The sequence below is a fragment of the Papio anubis genome, chromosome 8 (genome assembly GCF_008728515.1).
Source record: "Papio anubis isolate 15944 chromosome 8, Panubis1.0, whole genome shotgun sequence".
In the NCBI taxonomy this organism is placed as follows: Eukaryota; Metazoa; Chordata; class Mammalia; order Primates; family Cercopithecidae; genus Papio; species Papio anubis.
Genome location: NC_044983.1, coordinates 18,868,462 through 18,886,305, shown reverse-complemented (window position 1 = coordinate 18,886,305; position 17,844 = coordinate 18,868,462). Strand labels below are relative to the sequence as shown.

General features: G+C 41.6%; 1 long non-coding RNA gene across 2 annotated transcripts in view; it reads right to left on the bottom strand.

Moving 5' to 3' along the window:
* Window positions 1-17,844, bottom strand: part of LOC103886670 — a 215,738-nt gene that overhangs the window by 84,926 nt on the left and 112,968 nt on the right. For both annotated transcript variants that reach the window (XR_004185764.1, XR_004185763.1), the window contains exons 3-4: window positions 6,563-6,657; window positions 4,224-4,433 (exon numbers count right to left, since the gene is read on the bottom strand). This is a non-coding gene — a long non-coding RNA (uncharacterized LOC103886670). The remainder of the gene's footprint in view (window positions 1-4,223; window positions 4,434-6,562; window positions 6,658-17,844) is intronic.

Genomic DNA, 17,844 nt, shown 5'->3' with positions numbered 1-17,844 from the left:
GGCAGAGAGAGCGACTCCTAACCGACATTTCAGGTATGCATGTCAAAGCCGTCAGTCTGGAGGGAGGCAGCTGGACCACACCTCCTCTGCCCCAGCGGCCTTTCCAGATGGGTGGGGTATGGGCTCAAACCCGCTCCTCTACAGGTGATGGATGAGACAGCAGAACAGAAGACAAAGTACTCAGGGTCCTTGGCTTCGAGCAACTGAAACTCAAACCTGTCAAGAAAGGAATTTGTCTGCAACGTATTGGGTACTTCAGCGATTCGTCAAAATGCAATGAAGACCAGGTTCACAAAATAGTACAGAACAAAAAGAAACTGGGAAGCCATAGCCCAAATCAGACCTCCACTGCCACGGCCACCCAGCAAGGCTGCAGGCTTCTCTGCCACACTGGACACTGGGTGTACCACAGGCTCTAGCATCATCCCAGTCCCTAGAAAGACCTCATGCTATTGCCATCACCACTTCCAAGGCAGCCTCCCTCTTGTCCTCCCTTGTTTGTGCAGCAGCTCACAAATCAAATGGATGCAGGTGATTGGCCAAGCATGGGACAAATCCCTGCAGTCTATTTCAAGGGAGACTGGAAATGTGCCTGGTCTTTTCAGCTTCTGTAATAGAAGTGGATTCTGCCTTCTATGGCAGTACATACGATAGGAGGTACACCAAACATTGGAAAGATTCGGTTGCTAGGCTGCCAAAAGTGGGCAAATATTTACTGCCCCAAAAAACCCATAATGGAAGTGGCTACAGAGATGGCTATTACAAGAAATGCATCCAGATCAGTCATAAAGTAACGTCACAGGTATCGATGGTGAAGACAAGAAAATATGGACACAAAATAAAATACTAAATTCTGGGCCCTCAGGCTGAGACAACTGAGCAAATTAAGATTTTCTTATGCTCCCCTCACAGATTCTAAGAGGACTTAAATTAACTAAAATCACTTGCCTACAGTGACATTGCCAATTAGGAACAAGCAGAGACTAGAATCTACCACCCACCTCCATGCCCCAAGCACAGTTCGCCAGGTGCCCAGCCAGCTTTGTTGGTAAACACTGCCCAGTCCTGCGAGACACAAGCCCTGAGCATCCACACTGAGAGCGTACAGACTTCTCCCTGAGTGTGTTGCTTATGATGAGCCAGTGTAATGCACATGGATGAGCTGAATTGAATTACTCTTCCCAGTTCTTCACCTTTCCATGCATCCACACCTTTCCCACGGTCTCATCTTGAGTCTTGCATATTTCTACTGGCACATATCTCTTGTGCCTCAGCTATCACCATGAGAACGTGCCCCCCCTAGCAAACTAGCTCAAGCAGACTCACAGACAGGTAGAGCACAGCTTTTCCAGCAGAACCCAGCCAGATCAGCCAACCACTGGCCAAACTGCAGATGGGCAAACAAAAATAAGCCATTACTCTTTTAAGCCACTGAGTTTTATGACTGGTTTGGAATGGATTAATTACCAACCAATACAATAAACCTTAGATTCTTTTTTTCGGTTTGTTTTTATTTTTGTTTGAGATGGAGTCTCACTCTCTCGCCCAGGCTGGAGTACAATGGCACGATCTTGGCTCACGGCAACCTCCACCTCCCGGGTTCAAGGGATTCTTCTGCCTCAACCTTCCAAGTAGCTGGGATTACAGGTGCCCGCCACCATGCCTGGCTAATTTTTGTATTTTTAATAGAGGCAGGGTTTCACCATGTTCCCCAGGCTGGTCTCGAACTCCTGAGCTCAGGCAATCCGCCTGCCTCAGCCTCCCAAAGTGCTAGGATTACAAGCATGAGCCGTCACGCCTGGCTGATAAACCTTAGATTCTTTTTCAAACACCTGACTTATTGTTTAGAATCCAGCAGCCTGGAAATCAACCCTCTCCCAACACATGCACAAATACACACACATACATGCACACACTTGTTCACACCCACGTATACACACATGCACGCAAAGCACAACCAGGAGAAACCTTGAGTTTGCAGCTCCTATTCTATCTAGAATTGGAGGAGCTCCTATGACATACCAGAAACCACTCTGTACTTGGCTTCCTGGCTTTCTCTCTCTACTTCCAACCCTCTTAGCATCTCTCTTGCACCTTTCATTGACTGCAGGTCCAGGACCAGAAAGAACTCTACTCTCAGCCATAGAAAGAAGGTGAGGAGAACGGCAGGTGTCTAAAACCGTAATGTGACCAAAGATCTCCGGTCACCTACATGTCAACAGCCAATGATTTGGTCACTGAAGTTGGGTGGCTACTAGAAAATGCCAAGTGCTTCTCAGTATCCCCAGAGGTTTCTAGATAAGTGGGTCCTGAGGGTCAGGGCAAACATCAACAGGGACATGCCACAGAGATTGACACTGCATTGTGGGGAGGAGGCCCAGAGTGTGGGAGAGGAGAGGGAGCCAACCAGAAGACAGCCCCATGCTGTTGAAGATAGTAAGGAGACAAATGAACAAAGCAGTGTGACATCTTAGTGGCGCAGGCACTCCTGGTTGTGGGCTGAGTGGGATGTCTGGCGGATGCATTTTAATGTCACAGAGAACCTACAGCTCACATGTCTGTTAGATATGGGCTTGAAATGAACTCCATAAACACTGCTACATCCCACCACCTCCGTGTCTATAGCCATGCTCCCTGGTGAAACCTTTCTTTTGTTTCATCTTCCCCTGCTAACAGCCTGAGTCACAGGTGGGTAGGAACCTCATGCCAGGCTCTGTGGATCCTGGAGAGCTGGGAGGCTGAGAGAGGTTGAAGAATCTCATAGTGATGAGAGCACGTGATAGCTGAACCCACCCCAAACCTCTGGGAGCTCTGAACCGTGAAGGGAACATGAGGAACATATTCCAAGGAAACACTTTATCACTGAGAGACAACATATTGATCATGGATTCTGGGCAGCTGATTTCTCAATTTGGGATGCAGTGGATGTTTTAGTAAATTCCTTTCCTGCTGGGAAGATAGAGATCCCAGGTTTCTGAAAGCTGGCTGCAGACTCAAGGCAGCCGACAGATTTCTGCCAGAGGATAGGGATAGAGGGGCTGGGCTCAGGCTGACCCTGGGACTCTGATCTGTTGTTTGAAAGAACTTTTGCCAGAAGAAACCCCCTACTTGACTCAAGTTTCTGCTAATTAACAGGCATTTTGTACCTTACCATTGCCTTTCCATATATTATTTATTCCAATTAAATCCTCTAAACATTGTGAGGTCCCTCCTCACTTGCTAAACATTTCAGACTATGGGGTTAATATGGGATGTGACACTGAAAAGCAGAAATGAAAATGAGGGATCAGTAAAGGATGGGCTGAGAGACGGTGGCTCCCAGCTGCTACTACTTTCTCGCTCTAGGAGGAAACGCTTTCTATGGGTCCTGGGCAGGAGAAATTTAAGAAGTACACATGCCATTTATGAAATCACGGCTGCAGCCTGGAGCAGAGATACTGACGGTAGAGGCTCAGAAGATGCGAGGCCAGCACTCAGTCAACACAACCACCTCCCTCTACACCATGGGATGGGGTGGACCTGGGACTGAGACGTGCAAGTCCTGAATCTGAGACTTGCTTCTACCAGAACTGTCTGTGTGATCTTGGACAAGCTGCTTGATATTTTAAAGCCTCGGTTTCCTCATGCATGAAATGGATCTGAGGACTGAATGAGACTGGCCTTTAAAAGGCTCATCCAAGGACTCTAAGGCCCAGAGAGGTAAAGTGATTTGCCCACGGTTGAACAGCAAATGGGATTATATCTCAGGCCTGCCTTAAAAAAAAAAAAGTTTCATTTTACTTTCACCAGGCCGCTTCTTCTGATTTGGATGGTTAGAGCTGTTAGGTCCAAATGCTCCTTCTGAAAAAAAGCATTTGTTTAGGAGTCAAACAGGCCTTGGCTCAAATCCTAGCTCTGACACTTAGCAGCTGTGTCACCTTGGACAATAGACTTAACCTCTCCGTGCCTCTCCTTTCTCATTAGCAAAATGGGGCTATCAAACCTGACCTCAAAAAGTCATAAAATAGGAGATAATGCATGAACTCAGCACAGTAACTAGATCTACTAAGCTAATTATGGAATTTTAAAGATATTCCAAGCAATACTCTGAGTATTTTACATAAATTATTTCATTTAATCCTAACAATCTCTTATGGTAGGAACTGTTACTATCCTCATTTTTACAGACAAGAAACCTGAAGAAGCATGGAGTAGTTAGGTAGCAAGGTAGGTAGGTAGCTTACCTAAGGTCACACAGCTGGTACTTGGAAATGGCAAAATTTCAACTCAGGCTGTCTGAGGAAGCACCTCACACTGGTATGCTGTCTTGTACTGACTATATTCAGGCAGTCATGAATATCCCAGGAAGAGGCGAACCTGGGAGTAAGGATCCTAAATAATTCTTCCAGCTGCTTTTTGCTTCTTCTCTTTTCATCTTATCTTTGGGTTGAATCCTTATCATCATCAATGAGAAGAGTTAGAATTAGAACAAGGACAATCCCTAAGGCCATCAAACACTATAAGTTATCAAAGACCTTGGGTTTGGTCAAAACTCAGAAGGCTTCCACTGGAGCTGTTCTATGTCTGGGAGTAATTTACGCAATTAAGGAAGAAAAACAAGCTGTGAATGAGTGATCAGGCAGTTAGAGAAATTAACCTAGTATGTGGGGCTGAGCTGCCCTGTGGTATCTGGGGCAGCTGAATCATTCAATGCCTGGTGTCCAAAGGTCATCAAAACCAAGCATGCAATTTGGCAATGCAACTTCAGAACCCCAGCAGGTGATGGCATCCTTGGTCTAGGCCTGGAATGCCAATAACAGTAACTACTGTTGTCATTCTAACTCTCTGTCTTACAGCAGACCTTGCTAGTTGATCACAGCACCATTTTCTGCTGGGTCTAGATATGGCCTCAATATTGTTCCCACCTACCTGGATCTGGCCCTTGATCCAGAATCACAACAGATGTGAACAGAATCACATCTGTTACCTTTGTCCTGAATGTTTGGGAGTAGCAGAAGCAGAGCCTGATTGCAAGAGTATAGCTTGACTATGAGCTTAGGCAAGGCTAGAAACTCTAGGGCAGAGCTCCCATTCTTCTAGGGAACTAGAAAGAAGACTAGGATAGGTTTGAGGGCAATATGCTAGGAAGAACTAATATGAAGGAGGCAACTTAGACAAACAGGGCTGAGACTCACCTAATCCATACTCATGTGCTTAGATAGCAAGACTTGCCTTCAAATACTTTCCAGAGGGCTGGGCTAACATCCCTGATGTATACTTGCACCTGTCCTAGAGAAGGCTCATCTGTCAGCTGGAGGTATCAGCCAACCTGACAATGAGTATCTAGGGTAGACAAGGCAGAGAAGATGTACCATGACCTGATGTTGGTACCATGGAGACATAACCATGCCCAGAGTTCTAAGCCTATTCCCAGGTCAGCCACAGAACCAACTCTCTGGCAATAGGAGATTGAAGGGCTCAGCCTAGATGTTGGCATGCCTCGCTGTGGGGATAGTGGACAGTTACAGCGGAACTGAGGTGGCTCTGAAATTTGGGGCAGCCTTTGCCATACAGAAGTGATAAGTGAAGTTCTTTCTAAGCCAGTGGAAGTCAGTCAGTGATTCAGAACATGGATTCAGTTTGATCGTGGTACCTAGTGACCTGAGAAAGTTACTTACCCTCTCTAAGCCTCACTTTTGGCATTTATAAAAATAAACAATTCTAAAAACCTTGTCTTAGGGTGGTAGTGAACCTTACATGAGATAATTATACAAATGCTTAACACAGTACACATAGTGTTTAAGTATTTCTATCAGGGAAGACTGTACAGAGAAGAAGGTCATGGAGATGACAGATGTGCGTGTGTATTGAGCATTTACTACATACTCACAGATCCTACAGAGACAGGGTCATTACACTCCACAAGGGGGCCACACAGAAACAGCACCAAGGGAGTGTGTTAATAGAGCATGTGGGGATTCAGGAAGGAGGGAGGAGCTGCAGGTAAGTGCCTTTATTGAGGGTCAGGTTGGAGAACACAGCAAAAGATGCAAGGGAATTTCACTGGTGCATGTGAATGTCACTAGGTCACAGTCAGGGGTGTGGAGGAAGGACTTGTGGCAGAGGTCAGCACCCTGGTGCAGCTGGCCACCTGGGCAGGGTGCTTACAGCCAGCTTATGGAGATATTAACGTAGCAGGAAAATATGAAATTTTGAAATTTGCAAGACAACATTATTCAACTATTTTACATGTGTTACACATTTAATCCTTACAATAACAACTAGAGGTTGATTGCACTGAGGAACCTCATTGATGGACTCCCTCCATCATTATATTTTGTAACATGACTTTCTGTCCTAAAAAAGATGGAGTCTATTTCTCTACCCTTTGAACCTGACCTAAACTTTTGACTTGTTTTCACCAGAATAAAGTGGTAGAGTTGATGTGTCAATTCCAAGCCATCCATGCGTTCTGTCTTTTGAAATCCTGCAACTGTTGTGTAAACAGGCTGAGACCATCCGGAACAGGTCTTGAGCCCAGTTGTTCTAGTTGACACCACTAGACAAGCCTATAGCCACTTACCCTGCAAGTATGTGAGACGGGCTCAGACAAGATCAGCAGAGCCACCTTCCTGACCGCTGATGGATAAATGAGACCAGAAGATTGACCCAGGTGACCTGGAGAGTTATAAGAAATAATAAAGATGTATGTTCCAAGCTATGAAGCTTTGAGACAGTTTGTTATACAGCAATCACAAGTGATACACTCAATTTATGAAGTTGAGCAAAAGAAGTTTAAGCAACTTACACAAATCACCCAGCTAGTAAGTGTTGGAACCAGGGCACAAGCTCAGGCTACTTAGTTCCAGAGCCTGCCCTCTGAATCAGTGCTACAGCAATCCCTTAGAGATGCCAGCTTCCTCCTCTGCTGTAGAAATACATGAATGATTCCCTCATTTCTAAAAGATTGTTTAAGCAAGGATGCAACACTTCTTAGAAAATTTCTCATTCTGAGGCAGGCAGACGGGAGTTGGGGGTAACTTATCAGTCCTTGCTGTGACCACACAGTCCAGTCAAGAGCCTGTCAAGGTCTCGGCCTGGCTGGATATTAAGCACTTTATACTTACTAGTGAATATTTACTACCTTATTTTTGCTGCTTTAATTTACCACTTTATATTTTCTATATTTAGAAACAGAGTTGTACTGTCTTATACTTGATGACTGAAGCACTGTATTAATTGGGATAATCTAGGCCTAGCTCATGGCAATAAACATTCAAATCTCAGCGGCTTGATACAACAAAGTTTTATTTCCACTTATATCACATGTTGATGCAGATCAGGTGGCCACGCCTGATAATCCCTGATAAAGAGCAAGAAGACATGTATAAGAGACAGGCCTGGGAGTGCCTTACATCCATTTGTCCACATCTCATCGGCCAGAAAGTAGACCTAAGCTAACCTCAAGGAAGGCTGGAAAACATAGTCTTCCTGTGCGCCCAGGAAGAGAAAATGACATACCATCTATGGCACTGTCTCTGCCAAAGAGATTCTAGGCATCAGCTTTGCAGATGCTCAGGGCCTCTGCTGCCTAGTGGAAATGCTGCTGTCCCAGCAGGCAGTTGGGCCTTCACTTCCGGCTTAGCTCTTGCCAGTTGTCCCTGAAGCAGACTCACTTAGTCTGACTTTGCTGAGCTTCCAGGTCACAAGTCAGATTTACATTAGCACTCCAGTTGCCTTAATTTCTAACCTGCCTCCCACACCCCATTCCATTTCTTTGTTATGGGTCTTCTTCCAATACTGAGGCTTCCCAGGAAATTGACTTGATGAGGTCATAGGTCCCTCCCTTCCCCATCTTTAAATGCCTAAACAGACACACAAAATATTTCACTGTATTTCTGAGGGCTCATGGCTCAGCAGAGAGCCACCAGGTAATGATGGTCTGCATGACAGACCATCACCTAGCCCACCTGCCTCATCTTGTGGGTGAAGCCCACACTACTTAAGAAATTTGCTCAAAAGCAGAATGCTTTTGCTCTTGGCAGGAGTAATGAGGACATCCACCCTAGCGTTGAAAGACAGGGTTTGTGGGCGGAGAAGTCCAAAACGCTGGGCCTTTGCCCCACTCCCACGACCCCCTGTGTCACCAAGCACACCACGTGTGGAAGGGGCCTATGGAAAGTGGTTCTCTATGAGCCTAGTGAGTGTTTAGTAATTCAAATATGCATGGGGAATACTGACCCTCTTTCTTTCTGTTTTTTTTTTGAGGCCTGCTAATTCTTTCTTGAAGTTGTCCTGAGAGTGTGAGCTGATTGCTGCTGCCTAGAGGGAAGTGAGGAGAGAGGACACACAGGTGCCCCTGGAGGACAGGGAGGGGCTGGGACCACAGAGGACCCCTCAACCAAGAAGATGAGGTATTCAGTGGGGAACAATGGAGAATAACTAGGGGGAGGAGGAGGTGACAGGCCTGCTTCCAAGGAGACACCTCACTGCTTTCCTCCCTGTACACCCATTGTCCATCATCCAGCCTCTCTCTAGAGACACCAGGCCTTCCACCCCAAGGCTACTGAATGCTATTCAAAGCCAGGACCCCTTCTTCCTCTCTGGTCTCACTGATGGACATCTGGCCTTAATCTAGGTCAACAGTGGCTCTCCCTCAACCATGGTGGGGAAAGGGAGGCTTCATACACAGCTCAGGATCATTTTTTGGGGGGGAAGAATTAGGCTAAAACGAATAGTAAACACAAAGGGACAGAAAGTGAAGAAGAAAGGGGAGTGGGAGGACAGGAGGAGACCAAGGACAGATGATGTTTTGTTTTAGTGGTAATGGTGATATCCATAAGGGGAAAGGCAATTGGCTGGAGCTTCCTGAGCTTGTGAATGGGCCTTTTAAAAGCTAATCTCATTCAGTCCTCAGATCCATTTCACGCATGAGGAAACCGAGGCTTTAAACTATAAAGGAACTTGTCCAAGATCGCACAGACAGTTCTGGTAGGAGCAAGTCTCAGACTCAGGACTTGCACGTCTCAGTCCCAGGTCCATTCCATCCCATGGTGTAGAGGGAGGTGGTTGTGTTGACTGGGTGCTGGGTGTGAGTATGAGTTTGTGTCTAAGGAACCGGCTTGCAGCAGTACAGAACCTTCCCCCAGCCACATCAGGAAGCCCAGTCATCTCCCCCTTCGTCTGACTCTGCTTCTTTCCAAACAAAAGTGTGTGATCACTGGACTTTTTTTTTGTCCTATGATGACAATGTTTTGTGTCACTGTGGGCATGGGTGTGTGTGTAGCAATTGGGATGATGGTGGGAGTTGGCTCAAGGCCCAGTGTCAAGGATGGATGAGAAGTAGGGCAACAGATAAAGAGAAAAATTACTGATGCTTCTCCTTCTATCCTAACTCAAAAAGACTGCAGAAATGTCAGGACCGAAATGTCCTGAGAGGCTGAAAAAACAAGGTGGAATCTGTAAGGACTTAATTACAGTTGCTCTCATCACCGCAGCCTGAAAGACCTAACAGTTTCCTCTGGAGCCTGAATTGTTCACTGAATGATAGAGAAAGACCAGAGGGAGACATTGGCAATGGCATCCCTGTGTGCTCTTGCCAGAGCCAAGAGCCCGTGCCAGCTTACTCTATTATTTATCATCTGGAGAGCTTTTCAGGAACGTCAAGGGCTTCATTATCTTCTGATTAGCCTCGAGCTCTGGCAATTCCAGGAGTGAGGTCAGTTCCATTTCAGGGATGGGATAAACAAAGGCACAGACTGAATGACTTGGAAAACACTGGCTCGAAGGTTGCACTATTTTAAAACATTTTTTGAGTACCAACTACACACCACGGTCCAAACAATGGTCCCAAATGTCCTTTATGATGCACGTTGGCATTAGAGTACAGGAGCTGTACTGGGCAGTGTGGTGTGCTGACAAGCAACCCTAGATCTCAGTAGCTTCAAATAGCAAAGGTTTATTTATTTGTTTACTTATTTTGTGGCTTTATTTGCCCATTGCAGGTTGTCTGAGAGTTGTGCACCCCATTATTCTCATTTTAGGACCCAGATATTGCACTATTTGAAATGTTGCTGGCCACTGTGGTGGAGAGAGAGCTTGGAAAATTACATGTTGGCTGTTAAGGTTTCTACCTAGAATTTTCACAGGTCACTTAGCTCATATGCCATTGACTGTACCTAACTCCAAAAAGCCAGGCAGCTGCAGTCCTGTAATACACCCAGAGGAAGAATCAGTTGTGCTGTGACTAGTACTGATAACTATCAAAAGAGGGTGTATTTCTGGGCTACAGAATCACAGAATATTAGAGATAAAAGAAGCTAAGACATCATTCAATAAATCTGTCTTAATGTATTGAAGACCAAGGTTCAGAAAGGACATAATGTGCTCAATTGTGCAGTTATTGCTTCCTTGCTGAAAACCCTTCAATGTTCTCCATCACTCTTGGGATGAGGAACATATAACCCATGATCACCCAACAGGGTTGGCCCCTGCCTCCCCCTCCAGCCTCACCCCTTCCTATTCACCTTCTTGCTCTCTAACCTAGACACAATGGCCTTCTTTTGATTCCTCGTATGTGCATCATCCTCCTACCTCAGGAATTTGGTTCTTCCCATTCCTTCTCCATAGTTCTCATCTCCTGCCCCTTGCCCTGGTAGATTCTTATCTCTCCCTTCTCATCTCACACCAAATGTCACCACCTCAGGGAAGTCTTTTCAAATTCCCAGACAGAATCAGGCTCTCACATAGGCATTTGTACTTCTCCGTGGATCTTGTTAGGGTTTGTATTTGTATATTTGGATGTGATAGGAAAGTCTTCCTTCTCCTCTAGCTAGTATGTAATCTACATGGATGCAAGGATGGGGTCATGTCTGTATGTTCACCTTTGTTTATCAAGAAGGCCTATGGACAGAGATACTGGCAGTTACTCTGATCCTGTTTCCATGCACAAGGTGTTTAAGTACCGTTGGTTAAGTACACTTCTATTTAACTGAGGATGCACACAGCAGGGACAATAGAAATCAGATGGTTATGAACACCACTAAGCCATGAGCTGATATTAGGTTGGTGCAATTACTTTTGCACCAACCTAATAGAAGGGGGGGCAAATTTCTTATTCACCTCAGGATCCCCAGCACTTAACAGTGTTTGTCACTGGTAGGGGCTCATTAAATGTATGTTTGCTGTTGAGGAAGAAAATAAACTTTATCTGAGGTGGGTGAGCCTGCTCTAAATTACTAGGCCCAGAGAGGCATTAAAATGAGACAGCAGTCCTCTTTCTAGACTAAATGTCTCCACCAATAGCTATAAATTAAAATGCCATGTGCTGGACACCATAACTCATATCCTAGAGTTCAACAATGTATCGCCAATCACTAATCAATGTTATTACTGTAAAGCAATGAGGATTCCTGACAAACAACTTTTGTAATCAACTCCTCTTCTGATTCTTCCTTTTTTCTTTAAAAACCTCAGCCACTCCTTTGTTCTCTAGAGTGGTTTCCAACACAGTCTGGAAGTGTTCCCAGGCTGCACGCCTCAATTTTGGCCCAGATAAACTCTCCACCCATATTAATTTCACCTGTTTCTTTCTTTAGGTCAACACCATTGTCACTGAAATCCAAAAAAATGAAAGCCAGGAGACAGGTTTTCAGCGAGAGTGTACTGACGAGTGCGAAGTATTCTCCTTGCACACACTGCGGGCAGCGGTAACAAAGGAGGCAGGTGCATAGCTGGTGCTTGGCCAATGGAACTGAGCTATTGGTACAAAATATCTAGCCAGCCAGCCTGGAACTCTCCTCACTGTATTCCTTTGGGCTATAGTGTGATGGATTGCAAGTGAATTAGCTAGTATACTGCAGGTGGTTAGTTGATTTGAATAACCATTAACGCTTTGGATTGCCATTAGCTTTTTATCACCCATTATCACCTTGGTGTGAATTACTAATCAAGACCAGGACCCTGAGGTAAAGGAACAGGAAGGACAGCTAAGGAGCTGGCAGGATGAAAGCAAAGGGTAGGTAGAAGCGGTGAGTAGGAGCTGGGCCTCCTTGATTTGAGTGGCCACTTTCTAAATACCTGGGGCTGGGAAAGAAGAAGCAGAGGCAGAAACACACAGCACTAAGCATGGCGTTCCCCTTGCCATCTGCACAGGCTCAATCTGAGGTGGGAATTAGAGCCTATTTTGCAATGTTGGCTCACATACAGCATGACCAACCAGATTTCAAATCATAGCCCTTTGCTAAGAACAATGAATTTATCTCCATGTATCTCCTTCCTTAAACCTTTACTGCAGTGGGAAATAGAAAACATTTTAACTTGAGCATCTCATCTTCCCTTCCAGCTTCCTCTCTCCTCTCCTCTTAGTGCCTCAATCTCACGGCTCACAGAAAAGCATCTACTGCTTCCATGTGCCCCATAATTAGTCCTGCCTTCCTGACGCGTCTCCCTTATTATCTCTTGTACACAGAACAGGACAGTAAATTTTAAGTGTCAATATGATTGGGCTATAGGTTGCCCAGATATTTGGTTAAATATGATTTCTGAGTGTGCCTGTGAGGATCTCTGGATGAGATTCACACTTGAATTGCTAGACTGAGCAAAGCAGAGTTCCTTCTCCAATATGGGTGGACTTCAGCCAATCTTTCGAAAACCTGAAGAGAATCAAAGGCTGAGTGAGAAGGAATTCTCTCTCTCTGCCTGTCTTTGAGATGGGACATCAGTCTTCTCCTGCCTTTGGACTAGGACTAGGACTGGAACTTACACCACCAGCTTTCCTGGTTCTCAGGTCTTCGAACTTAGACTCAAATTTATACCAGCAGCAATCCTGTGTGTTCAGTTTGCTGGCTGCAGATCTTAGACTTTTCATCCTTCATAAGTCTCTCTCTCTCTCTCTCTTACACACACATTTTATATCTATTGTTTCCAATTGTCTGGAGAACCAGCAGGCCACTGGTGATGGCAGGGCTGACCCTGCCTTCCTACTAACCCTGAGAGCAGTGGCTGATTATTTTCAATCTGCAGACTTAGCCTGGTCTACATAGAGAATAAACTAATCCAGTGATAGATCCTTGACCAAACCAGCATCTAGTTAGACTTATGATAGTTGAACACATTCGTCTCCCAGTGACTTGGAGATTTTCTTCTACCACATCAAAGCTTGACTTTCTTCCAGGCTCATATTCCAGTTCCATTATGGCCCAGGGGCCTAACTTGGACCCTTTATTCAGTATCCCCAAGTTTGGGTCATGATCCTTGCTTTTAGACATTCCTAGTGCCCATGTCCCCACTCTTAAACTTGGGCTAATTCATCTCTGCTTAGAGTGATAATCGAAATGGGATTTTTCTATGTGGATCTTCTGTAAACAACATTCACAGCCTTCCTGAGTTGATCCTTGGGCTGACATTAGATTCTAGTCCCTGGTTGCAAGCTTAGAATAACCGATTTCTGGACAATCCACTATTTCTACTCCAGCTCCACACAACCCTGTAGCTTTTCCTGGCTTCCTATCCCAGTGTAGCCAAAGACCGGGCTTTATCAATGTATTGTCATATTGGAATTAGATTTAGGGAAGTTTCATTTTCCTATATTCCTGGAAAGCTTAAAGGAAGATACACATTTGGTTGAGGAGACTTTGTTTTACCATGGGAGAAAGCTTAGAGGTGAGACTGGACTTTTGCTTTTTTGTGTCATTTTTTTTAGCATGTTTGTTACAGAGCTATAATTACATACAGGAAAATGTACAGATCTCAAGTGTACAGTTCAATGAATTTTGGTCTATCTATGTAACTAATACTTCAATATGTCATGTAACCAAGACCTCAATCAGGATATAGAGTATTGCCATCATTCAAAATTTCTCATCCTTTCCCTTCTACTCCCTACCACTCCTCTCTATACCCAAAAAGCTATTATTATTCTAATTTCTATTTTTGTAGATGAGTTTTGCTTGTGGTTGAGCTTCATGTAAACATTATCACACATAAGTACAATTTTTGCATCTGGCTTTAAAAGTTATGATGTTTTTGAGACTTATATATGTTGTGTTGTGTACTATTAGTCCATTCTTAGTTGCTAAGATATATCCTATTATATCACTATGTTACAATTTAATTATCCACTCACCTGTTGTGGACATTTGGGTGATTTCCAATATTTTACTATTATGAGTAACACTGCAATAAATGCTCTTACACAAGTCCTTTTGTGGATATATGGTGTTACTTGTTTTGGTAAACATCTAGGGGTAGAATTCCTGAATCATAATAAATTCCCAAATAGTTTTCCAGTGACTGTACTATTTTATACCTCTACAAACTATATATAAAACTTCCAGTTGTCCAACATCTTCTTCAACATTCCAAACTATTAATTTTATCAAAAACAAAAAACGAAAAACAAAACCAAGCTTCTGGATTTGTTGACCTTTTGAATGTCTTTTCATGTCTCAATCTCCTTCAGTTCAGCTCTGATTTTGGTTATTTTGTGTTCTGCTAGCACTGGGATTTGTTTGCTCTTAGTTCTCCACTTCTTTTAGTTGTGATGTTAGATTATTCACTTGAGATCTTTCTAACTTTTTGATGTGGGCATTTAGTTCTATAAATTTCCCCCTTAACACTGTCTTAGTTGTGTCCCAAAGATTCTGGTATGTTGTATCTTTGCTCTCATTAGTTTCAAATAACTTCTTGATTTCTACCTAAATTTCATTATTTACCTAAAAGTTATTCAGGAGCAGGTTATTCAATTTCCACGTAATTGTATGGTTTTGAGTACATTTCTTAGTCTTGATTTCCAATTTGATTGCTCTGTGGACTGAAAGGGTGTTTATTATTATTCCAGTTCTTTTGTATTTGCTAAGGGGCATTTTACTTCCCACGATGTAATCAATTTTACAGTATGTGCCCTGTGGCAATGAAAAGAATGCATATTCTGTTGTTTGGGGGTGAAAAGTTCTGTGGATGTCTATCAAGTCCATTTGATCTAGTACTGAGTTCAGGTCTTGAACATTTTTGTTAATTTTCTGTCTCAATGATCTATCTAATATTGTCAGTTGGGTATTAAAGTCTCTCCTGTTAGCAGGTGTATAGTAGAATCTCATTTTGATTTTTAATTCTCATTTTGCTGGTGATTAAAAATGCTGAGCATCTTTTCATGTGCTAACTAATAGTAAATACATTTGCATATACTAATAGTATAAACAAGATTTTCCTATACTCTATTTGTGTATACAAGTTTCTTTGTATGTTTTCCCTGTTTTTATTATCTTTTTTATTATTGGTTTGTAGGACTGCTTTATATATTCTAAATAAAAGGTCTATATTAGTATTTTTTTTCTTCCTGGTCTACGGCTTCCCCCCCCCCTTTTTTTTTTTTCCTGTTTTTTGTTTTGTGTTTCATTTTTTAATTGTCATTTTTGTTAAGAAAAAGTTAATTTTGACAAAATTTAGTTAATTGTTTCATTTTTCTTTTATGAGCTTTTATTATTCTAAGGAATCTTTGGCTATCCCTAAGTTACAAAATTATCCTGTGTTTTTGTCTGGAGATAGTTTTTGTCTTTACATAATCTGTCTATAAACCATCTCCAGTTAATTTTTTTGTATAATGTGAGGTCTAGGTCAAACTCATTTTTTTCTTATATAGATATCAAGTTGACCTAGAACTGCTCATTAAAAAGACATTTTTCCCCACTGAATTGAATCATCACTTTTGTTAAAAATAATTTGACCTCTTATGCATGGATCTATTTCAGTTTTACTGATCAATTTGCCTACACAAATGTGATTATTATCTCATTGTCAAGGTTATTACAGCTTATTAGTCATTCTTAAAATCACGTAGTATTTATTCTCCAGCTGTTTCATTTTTATGAATATCTTGAATATTATTTTGGAATTCTATATAAACTTTAGTATCAGAATATTTATTTTATAAAAATATTTTCTAGGATTTTGCTTGGCACTGTTTGGAATCTACAGATCAATTTGCAGAGGGCTGACATTTTCATAAAGCTATGTCATTCAACTCATGAGCATGATATATCTATTTTTTAAGTAGTATTTAATTTATGTCAGTAACATTTTGTTGCTTTATAGAGGTCTTTTACATCTTTTCTTAAATTTGTTTTTAAGAATTTTATGGTTTGGATGCTATTATAGTGTTAATTTTTAGTTTTCTCTATTGCTGGTTGCTAGTATATAAAACATAATTGGTTTTTGTATATTGATCTTGTATTCTTAGATGTTGCTGAATTTACTTGTTAGATCTAGTAGTTATTTTCATTTTGTTTTCTTGGGAGATTCTTTTGGATTTTGTATATATACAATTATGTCATCTGCAAAGGGCATATTTTACTTCTTAACAATGGTTGTACCTTTTTACTTTTTCTTGTCTCATGTCATTGGATAGGATCTCTAGTAATATGTTGAATAGAACTGGCAAGAGTAAACATCATGCCTTGTTTCTAATCTTAAACATTTTTAATATTTTTATATTAAAATGATGATAGTTGCAGGTTTTTCATAAATATCCTTTATCAAATTGAGGAAATTCTCTTTTATTCTTTTATCTATTATAAATGAGTGTTGAACTTTTTGTGTACCTTTATGCACCTATTGAAATGATCTTATGTGCTTCCTTTTTTGTTGCTGTTATGATCAATTACATTCATTGGTTTTCAACTATTAAACTAACCTGACTTTCTTATAATAACCTTCACTTTGATATATTAGACTTCTTATATAATGCTACAAGTTGATTTGCTAACAATTAAGAATTTTTATTTCATCTATATGTTCACAACAGATATTAGTGTTTAATTTTATTTTCTTGTAAGGTCCTTATCAGGTTTTGTTATTACAGTGTCCTCATAAAATGAATTGGAAAATTACTCCTCCTCTAGCTTTTGTGAAACAGTTTGTGTAAGACACGTATTTCTTTGTAAAATATTTAATTGAATTTACAAAATAGCCAGTTGGGCCAGAAATTTTCATTGTGGGATTTTAAATTATTACTTCAATTTCTCTATAGATTTAGGCTTATCCAGGTTGCCCTCTTTTTGTCAGTTTTGGTAAGTTTTGTTTTAAAAGAAGGTTTTTCATTTCATATTTGTTGTCAAGATTTTTCTTTTAGCACACAGTTGTACATAATTTCCCCATATTCTGTCAACATGTGTAAGTTTTTTGGTGATACACCTTTTTTAAATTTCTAATTTTGTTATTTCTTTTTTTTTCCTCAATCTGTCTTCTTAGGGATATTTAACTTTTTAATCTAATTCAAATAACTGAGTTGAATTTCTTAAGGTTTTTTTCCCTATGTTTTGTCTCTCTTCTATTTCACTGATTTCCACTCTTCATAATTTTTGATCTTTATAATTTTCTTCCTTTTGCATACTTTGGTTCAATTTGCTCTTTTATTCCATTTTATTAAGGTGAAAACTTGTATGAGTGATTTTAGACTTCTGTTATTTTCTAATAGAAATAATTTAAAATACAAATTTGCCTCTTAGCAGCACATTAGCTGGATTTCACATATTTTAATATGTTACCTTTTATTACTGTTCAGTTCAAATATTTTTTACTTTTTCGTGTATGGTAGTTTTCTATTGCTGCTGTAACTGTCACAAATTCAGTGACTTCAGACAATATATATTTATTTTCTTACAGTTCTGGAGGTCAGAATCTGAAATCAGTGTCATTGGTCTAAAATCAAAGTGTTGGCAGGCCAGCACTCATTCTAGAGACTCTAGGAAATAATTCATTCCCTTGCCTTTTCCAGCTTTGACAACATGCCTGCATTCCTTGGTCTGTAGCCCCTTCCTCCATTTTTGAAGCCAACAGTCTACCATCTTGTCTTCTCTTCTGATATTT